Genomic DNA, 7,980 nt, shown 5'->3' with positions numbered 1-7,980 from the left:
CCAATTCATTTATACCTCATGTCTTTGGACTTTGGGGGAAAATGGAGCACCCAGAGGAAACCCACACGAACATGGGGAGTACATGCAAACTCCACACAGAAATGCCAACTAACCCAGCTAGCACTCTAACTAGTGATCTTCTTGCTGTGAGGCGACAATGCTAACCACTGTGCAACCGTGCCGCCAAGTATTCAACATTTATAATATTAACCATTAATTGTGACTGAGCCAATAATAATTGGTCATCATAGAGTAACTAATCAGAATATTAGAATGATTTCAAGTATTACAGTGCTTTTGTTAAGTGGGGGCATCGGTAAAAATCCATGAGACAATCTGTATGCAACAAAATTATTATTTTATGAGTCCAACATGAATAAACAAATCATAAAAACATCCACATATATAAAGGTTACATAAGTCAACTGACTGAAGCAGGACATCATTTAAAGCAAAGCATTAATAGTTTGGGATTTTTCATCAGTTTTAGTTTTTATTTTATTTTGACTTTTTGTTTTCAAATTCAGTTAGTTTAGAATAGTTTTAGAGGTAGATTTACTTGTTTTTATTAATTTTTATATTTTGAAATTGCTTAGTTTTAATGGTAGTTTTAGTTTTAGTGTTTTAGTTTTAGTGTTTTGTTTTTTTTGTTGACGCATGAACACTACCCTCTACCACTACCATCTACCCATCCTCAAATTCAAATACAACAGCCCACAAGATAACAGCCTTCAGTAAACTATGTATGCAAGGTTGCTTCTGAGGTTATACACAGTATTGATAGGAAGTTCGGATCTTTAACGTGAACCGGATCTTCCCAAGTTTGGACTCAACATATCAACACATGTCAAAAAAATGTAGCCAGCAATCCTAATCATAAATTTAATGTTGTCACTGTGCTGCTGTCATGTCCAGCTATTTGTTTTTGTTGTGGGAGCAACAGGATGACTGAAAGAGAACCGGCTGAATCTGGCCAATGGTATCAGGATTACAGACTCTGAGGTGCCGTACAGGTCAAACACATGGCAGCGCAAAGTTATTAGATTTAGTTCTAAAACATTCACAGTTTGTATTACATACATTTACAAAGACGAAAATTAATTATATACTTTTAGTTAGTTTCAGTTTGTTTTGTGAGTACACAATACAGTTTCAGTTAGTTCTAGTTTTAAAGGGGTGGTCCATTAAGATATAATGTTTTAAACTTTAGCTTATGTCTAATGTAGCAGTGTCAACATAAACAACATCTCTGAATGTAATATGCTCAAAGATCAATGCAAAGGTAGACATTGGCTTTTACAGAGTTAGAGTACCAAAGCCTACAGCCAACGAAGTTTTGGGACTACAAAAAAATACAACGGGTTAATAATGTCATAAACCCTTCAGGCTACAAGCATACAGCCCATGCAGCGAAGGGACATGGCCAGATGCACTGTAATGTTATAGCAGAGATGCTTCATGTTAGCTGAGTAGCTGTATATAATCAAAGTAGAATATATGAAAAAACAACATGATTTTTTTTAACGAATGAAACATAAGCACACTTTGCTTTGCATCTTATAAATACAACCAAGCCTTAAAAATGCACTCTGGAGAACCCTTTTTTTAAAAATAAAACTTTTTTTGTGTGTGTGTTTTTATTTCAGTTAACGAAAACGTTTTTAAATTTTAGTTTTTGTTTTTCGTTAATTTTCGTTATTATAATAACCCTTGATTTAAAGTGGGGAGAAGCAATGGGCGAAAGGAGGAATCAAGGGGGTAAAGACAATCAACAACTGTTGCAACTAGGCATGTAACGGTATTGTAAATACCGTCATACCGCAATATTAATTTTTTTCGACATTACCGAAGTCGCATGACTCGGTAAAACTATATGTCTTCTGAGAAAATTTGCTCAGGCGAATGAAGCGAACGGGAGGTAGCGAAAACTACAATTCCCATCAGCCCATGCTTGACCATCATCCCTTGCGGTCTGTTGTCGCTACAGATCCAGTAATGCGGAAATGGAATGTGCTGCTAGAAGCGGGGATGAAAAAGAGCTGGAAAACTCTAAAGCGGGTGTACTGAATAGCGGTGTTGTCGCGCGAGTTCTTAACAGCTGTGTTGTCGCGCGTGTACTGAATAGCGGTGTTGTCGCGCGAGTTCTTATCAGCTGTGTTGTCGCGCGCGTACTGAATAGCGGTGTTGTCAGCACACTGTTCAGATTGATGCAGACATGAGACCTCTATCTTACTCATGGTTTGTCCTCTCAAGTGGGGGAAAGACAATGCACAACGTTACCCACTGCTGTCAACCTGGGCCAAGTCATATCTCTCTTGTCCCAGAAACCTCAGTCCCAAATGAGAGGGTTTTTTTCTGTTGCAGGGGACATTGTAAATGCCCAGAGATACCAGCTTTTACCAGATTATATTTATATGATAATTTTCCTTTAAACCCATCTCTATCTAAGTGAGTGAGTGATTAAATGTTGAATGTGATGAGTTTTCAACAATACTAAATTGAAACTTTATTTTTTTACATGGTTTAATATTTTTTTTATTATTAAAATTGAAGTTCCTGTTTCAAAGCTTACAGGTAGATGGCTAATTTGTATGTCATTGACACTTTTGGCACTTTTTTTGGAGTATTTTCATAAGTTTTGTTTTTTCCTGTAAATGATTCAATAAATACCGTACCGTGACATTCATACCGAGGTATTACCGTACCGTGAAATTCTGATACCGTTACATCCCTAGTTGCAACTAATGAGGGTAACTATGATGATTAACAGAGGGGAAGAGTCAGGATACCAAAAACACACTAAAACCACAATACAAGTCTATGACAGCTGGAGTAGTGGATGTTGAAAAATTAAAAATATCATCATAGCATCATTTCCCATTTTTGTTAATACTTTAAATCTTTTCTTTTTTGCAATCATATAAATGTATTCTTGGCTAGCAAAAAATACTAACAAAAGTTTCTTGACCTTTAACCAGCACTGTAGTTTTTTTTTAACCACAAAATACATAGTTTTGCGCAACTTTTGATTTATCTTGTGTGTGTGTGTGTGTGTGTGTGTGTGTGTGTGTGTGTGTGTGTGTATGTGTATGTGTCTAGTATGTTCAGTATGTGTGGTTTCGATCCCTGTGGAGGAGAGGGAGTCCCTCAAGCATGCAGCAGGCCTGGTAACATACTTATTTTGTAAACTCTTCCAAGACAACCTCTCTCTGATAGTGTTGAATGATACTGCGGAAACCACATTCCTGGATATTTCCTCTTTTTCTCATTCTCACTCTCGTTCTCTCATTCCTTCTCCTTGTTTCACATATTTAAGCACAAGTTGAGAAACTATTATGAATGACATTCTTCCTCACAGTACCAGTGCTATATTGTAGTGAGCAGAGACTATTTCAGATGGCATTCCTTAGCTTAACCTTCTGTTTCTGGTGACCAGAAACTGCTGTATAACTAGAGAGGCATTCCTGACCATTCGCCATCTGACCTTTTCAGTTTTCTTCTAAAACCAAGAGATTTCCATCTGTTTTTCAAATGACCCTAGAATGACCCTGTAGGACACACAGCAAAGAGTGTTGACTTAATACTTGCAAACCCAATATATAAAACTAGTCATATGGAAAAGTTAAGGTGTAATAAAATATCTAATAATGGTGCAATAGTAATATTTTATGAAAAGTTGTTGTTGAGTGCTTAACATAAAAATTTGATATTTAGATAATTATAAATATAAATATTAATGAATAATATTTCATTATTATTTTAAAAAAAAACTATAAACACATGTGTTGGTTCCCACAAATAAAGCTACAAAATTTTTAGGTTCTTCTACACTTTGCTTCGTCTAAGCTTTGACAAAATCTAGATTGTAAAACGTGCCATGGATTTAAATATTAATTGAATTGTTTTTTTCAATTGATAAATTGAATTATTCTTATAGATCGCAGGGGGGGAAATATCAGAAATCATGTTATGTTTGTGTATTAATGAACTCCGGAAAACGTTTTCAAATGTGCAAATTAGAATAAGACTTAGATTTAAATTATGTTTTTGCAGTGTTTGTGTGTGTGTGTACATACATACATACATACATACATACATACCTAAGTATATATACATACAGTATATGCACACAGTTGAAATCAAAAATATTAAACCCCCTTTAATTTTTTTTTTCTTTTTAAAATATTTCCTAAATGATGTTTAACAGAGCAAGGAAATTTTTCACAGTATGCCTGAGAATATTTTTCTCCTGGAGAAAGTTTTATTTTGGCTAGAATAAAAGCAGGGTTTTTTTACAGCTTAAAGTTACATTTTAAATGTTAACTAGGTTAATTAGGTTAACTGGGCAGGTAATCAGGCAAGTTATTATTTAACAATGGTTTGTTCTGAAGACTATTGAAAAAAACATAGCTCAAAGTGGCTAATAACATTGACCTTAAAAATGTTTTATTAGACCTTAATTGTATTGTCAGACAAACTGTGAAAATTTTCTTGCTCTTATAAACATCATTTGGGAAATAATTAATGAATTTAATTGCAAATAGTTACAAATCTATAATTTCTATAATCTAACTGAACATTAAATAATTGTACATTTATACAATAAATATACAATAACACTTTAATTAAACAGCATTACAGTAAATTATGTTTAAATGTAACTAGGCGAATGTGCTTAATTGTATAAATTAATAACAAATGCAACATTTTATAAAGATGTGACTGTCTTTCTGAAAGAAAAACAAAGACACAAAACTAAGTTTGAACTGAGATACATAGTACAAATAAAAATAATGTTTATAAATCCTGATGGTTCACTGTACATGTGATTGTGTGTAGTGAAAGAGTTGTGTGTTAGCCGATAGTACAGTAGAAACTGGCATTATTCCACATCTCTGTTTAACCCTAAATTCTTACTTCAGGACAAGCTAGGAGTGAATTAAATGTTGCAAGACCTCGAGGGATTTCCTCAAACAAAACCAGTACCCTGAGACTGTCTGCTAATGTAATCTATACTGATAACAGTGATATGTGCACCATTGAGGACTGGATTGGTTAGCTCTGAAATGTCGTTGTCTAAATAGTCAATGCAAAGCAAAATAAAACTTCTCACCAGTTATCACATCATTAATAGGCCATGAAGTCAAATATAACACAAGTCACTGTTCTAGCCTTAGCCTACACACTACATTCTAAATTCATCTCTGCGAATGACAGCCTAGAATAATGTATCCATTGTCATTTCTGTAACGTTTAAGAGCGGCTTGTGGCATCAGTCCACTATTTGGTGGGAACACTGCTCTTCTGTGTGAAGTTCATAGTCTTTGTTGAAATTATTTTAGCTGCTCTCATTAATTTCGATGCTAGTCTATCAATAGACATTGACATAGACGTTGAGGGTTGGGCTCGCTTGTTTAGAGCGCACAAGAATGCTCCCAACCTTGAAAAAAAAGAAAAAAGTTTCACAGAAGAAAAAAACGACTCGCTCTTCGTTGCGAGGGCAAACGCAAGCCCAACCTACCGCCATAGTAGAATTACCTGAATTCTCCTCACGTGACCGATCCCCAGCCGGTCGACCAATGAGAAGAGAGGACAGGTGCACTCATTGTAGTTTCGGAGGTGGAATCCCGGGTACTCTTGTAAACTGCGACGGCACTATAAAGTCTTTCACGTAAGTTCAATTTTTGCGTGGCATATTCAGAACCTCCTCCAGGTGATGTTGGGCTAAGGATGATGTTATGCTTTCTCAGAGACATAGATATCCACTCAACCGAGTTATGCGCAAAACTGCGTCTCATTGATTGACATCTTCGGATACGTGGGAGTGAAAGATGGTTTTCACACACCGTGATTTCTTCTGAAGAAGATTCAGCGTCTCTTCTCTGTTGTCTCAACACACCTTTCATTTAGAGGAACGTCGGGCTGCGTTTATCTTCTTCTCGTCATTTTTATCCAGGTGAGTCGCTCAGGCTGATGATCAGGTTCGTTGTTGTTGCATGAATCATCACCTGCAAACCTCTCTTGAGGTTATTGCGCTGTAAACCTGTTCTGCATCGCAGGACAACATCCTAGGTTGTTTGTCTTGTATGACTTGACACGTTTGTTTCGAACTAATTAAGTTTTTAAAAAGATATGTTTTAAATTTCCAATACACATATTCTTCAAAAGTCATTCTCATAATTTGCGGCTTAAATAAAAATGTCTATTTGTAATCCTTAAAGGTAAATTATGATCATCATATATTATTTACACATCTAAAAACTTGGCTACTTAGCAAGCAGAGAGTCTCGTGGTGGCGCTATCAAATCATGATGTTGGCAACACGTTAATTTTTGAATGGACAATAACAGAAGAACTTCACGTGTTGTGAACTAATATTAAAATAGTTCATCACCTTGGACATTTTTTTTTGGCATTGACCAATCAGTTTTCTTTATAATAGCCGTGGAGGCCTTGCCTATTTCAATATAGTGTAGGCCTGTTAAAACTAATCTATTACAGATCTGGGTTATCTCAGATTACACTGTGTTTGTTGTTATTCTTGAATAGCCATGTTGTGTCTATTGTTGTTCTTACATGACAGCGTCATAAGCCCATACATTAGATAGGCCTACACATTCAAGCCTTTAGTTAGTTTTTCTTCCAGGTTTAGGGTAAAGTGGTTAAATATTTCTTTTAATCATTTGCTTATCTTTTATGTGTTTAGTTTTAACAATGACGGAGAAAACAGCTCCCTGGTGGAGATCTTTCGTGGGCAAGAGGAGAAAAGCAGCCAGAGAATCGGCAGCGACCCTTGAGCAGGACCTCCGTAATCAGCCATCTGCAGAATCCAAGCAGCAACCCTCTGCTGAGCCGGACCAACGACTCACCTCACAGACCCGTCCAGTGATACAAGCAGGCAACAACCTACCTAGCGACGAAACATACGACGACTCCGCTGTTCAACCCACTTTCAACGAGCTCAACAATCGCCGTTTTCTCACTGTATCGCGCTCCGGCCGCTTCAAAGAGAAAAAGAAGTCGCGAGCGAGTTTTCCACAGAACCACGAAGACGAAGGGAAACCTGTCGCCGCCAAACCAACCGAAGTTCAGTCAAAGCGTTGATTGCAGCCGCAGTTTACATCCGTTGGTAGAGCCATAAGGCACTACCTTCATACTGACAATGTTGATTAACTTGACTCATAAATGCACTTACTGATATTGTGGTGATAGACTGTTGGACTAATTTATTATTGGAGCTTTTCTCCAAATGCTGGAAAAATGGCTTTTCCTTGAGGATAAAACGGCTCTTAGCCAAGCAGGTTTAAATGGGTTTACAGGCACTTTACAACTTGAGATCAGCTAGGTCAGCGTAAACCTGGTAAGACCAGCAAACTATAAGCTGTTTTTTTTTCTCCACCAGGGAAAATACATTCAATAGAATAATATTTGTGAAGGATACAACACATTATTTTTAGACATTTGTTATAGCTAGGCCTACAACATTTGCACTGTATTATGGTGTTACTGCAACATTTTATGAAGGACTATATACGAAGGATTGAGCAGAAACTATTTTAAAGATAATCAGTGTAAGGTCTATCATGGCTGTTTTGAATGGTTGTGCATGCATGTCACTTTTTTGAGCGGGTTTGGGTGGTGGTCCTATCCGTCCAGAATTAAATGTTTTTACTTTAAATGTCAAGATAGTTTTACATCAGCTTTGGCAAAATTCTAAATCATATTATTTGGCTTATTATTTTTTATTTTACTAAATATAAGACACATTGTTATGGTTTATATGTTTGGATAAAAGTAGAGATATAACAAAGAGGTCAAGAAAATCAAAATAATTGATAAGCTGTTAGTTCAGCAAACAGTGTTTACAACAGTTACATGTTATTATTTATTATTGAATATATATATATATATATATATATATATATATATATATATATATATATATATATATATATATATATATATATATATCAGAATTAA

General features: G+C 35.8%; 1 non-coding gene across 2 annotated transcripts; it reads left to right on the top strand.

Annotated features, from left to right (window-relative positions):
• Nucleotides 1-5,629: 5,629 nt before the first annotated feature.
• On the top strand, nt 5,630-7,684 carry LOC100535067 (uncharacterized). Of its 2 annotated transcripts, XR_012395020.1 has the most exons (3): nt 5,630-5,671; nt 5,751-5,956; nt 6,707-7,684. It is a non-coding gene; the product is annotated as an uncharacterized protein (transcript). The 2 variants fall into 2 exon arrangements; XR_011007566.1 differs by lacking the exon at nt 5,630-5,671 and having other exon boundaries at nt 5,687-5,956.
• Nucleotides 7,685-7,980: the final 296 nt, after the last annotated feature.

This window comes from Danio rerio, chromosome 19 (genome assembly GCF_049306965.1).
Source record: "Danio rerio strain Tuebingen ecotype United States chromosome 19, GRCz12tu, whole genome shotgun sequence".
Classification (NCBI taxonomy): domain Eukaryota; kingdom Metazoa; phylum Chordata; class Actinopteri; order Cypriniformes; family Danionidae; genus Danio; species Danio rerio.
Note: the sequence above shows the minus strand (reverse complement) of the source record. Positions and strands in the feature narration are given on the sequence as shown.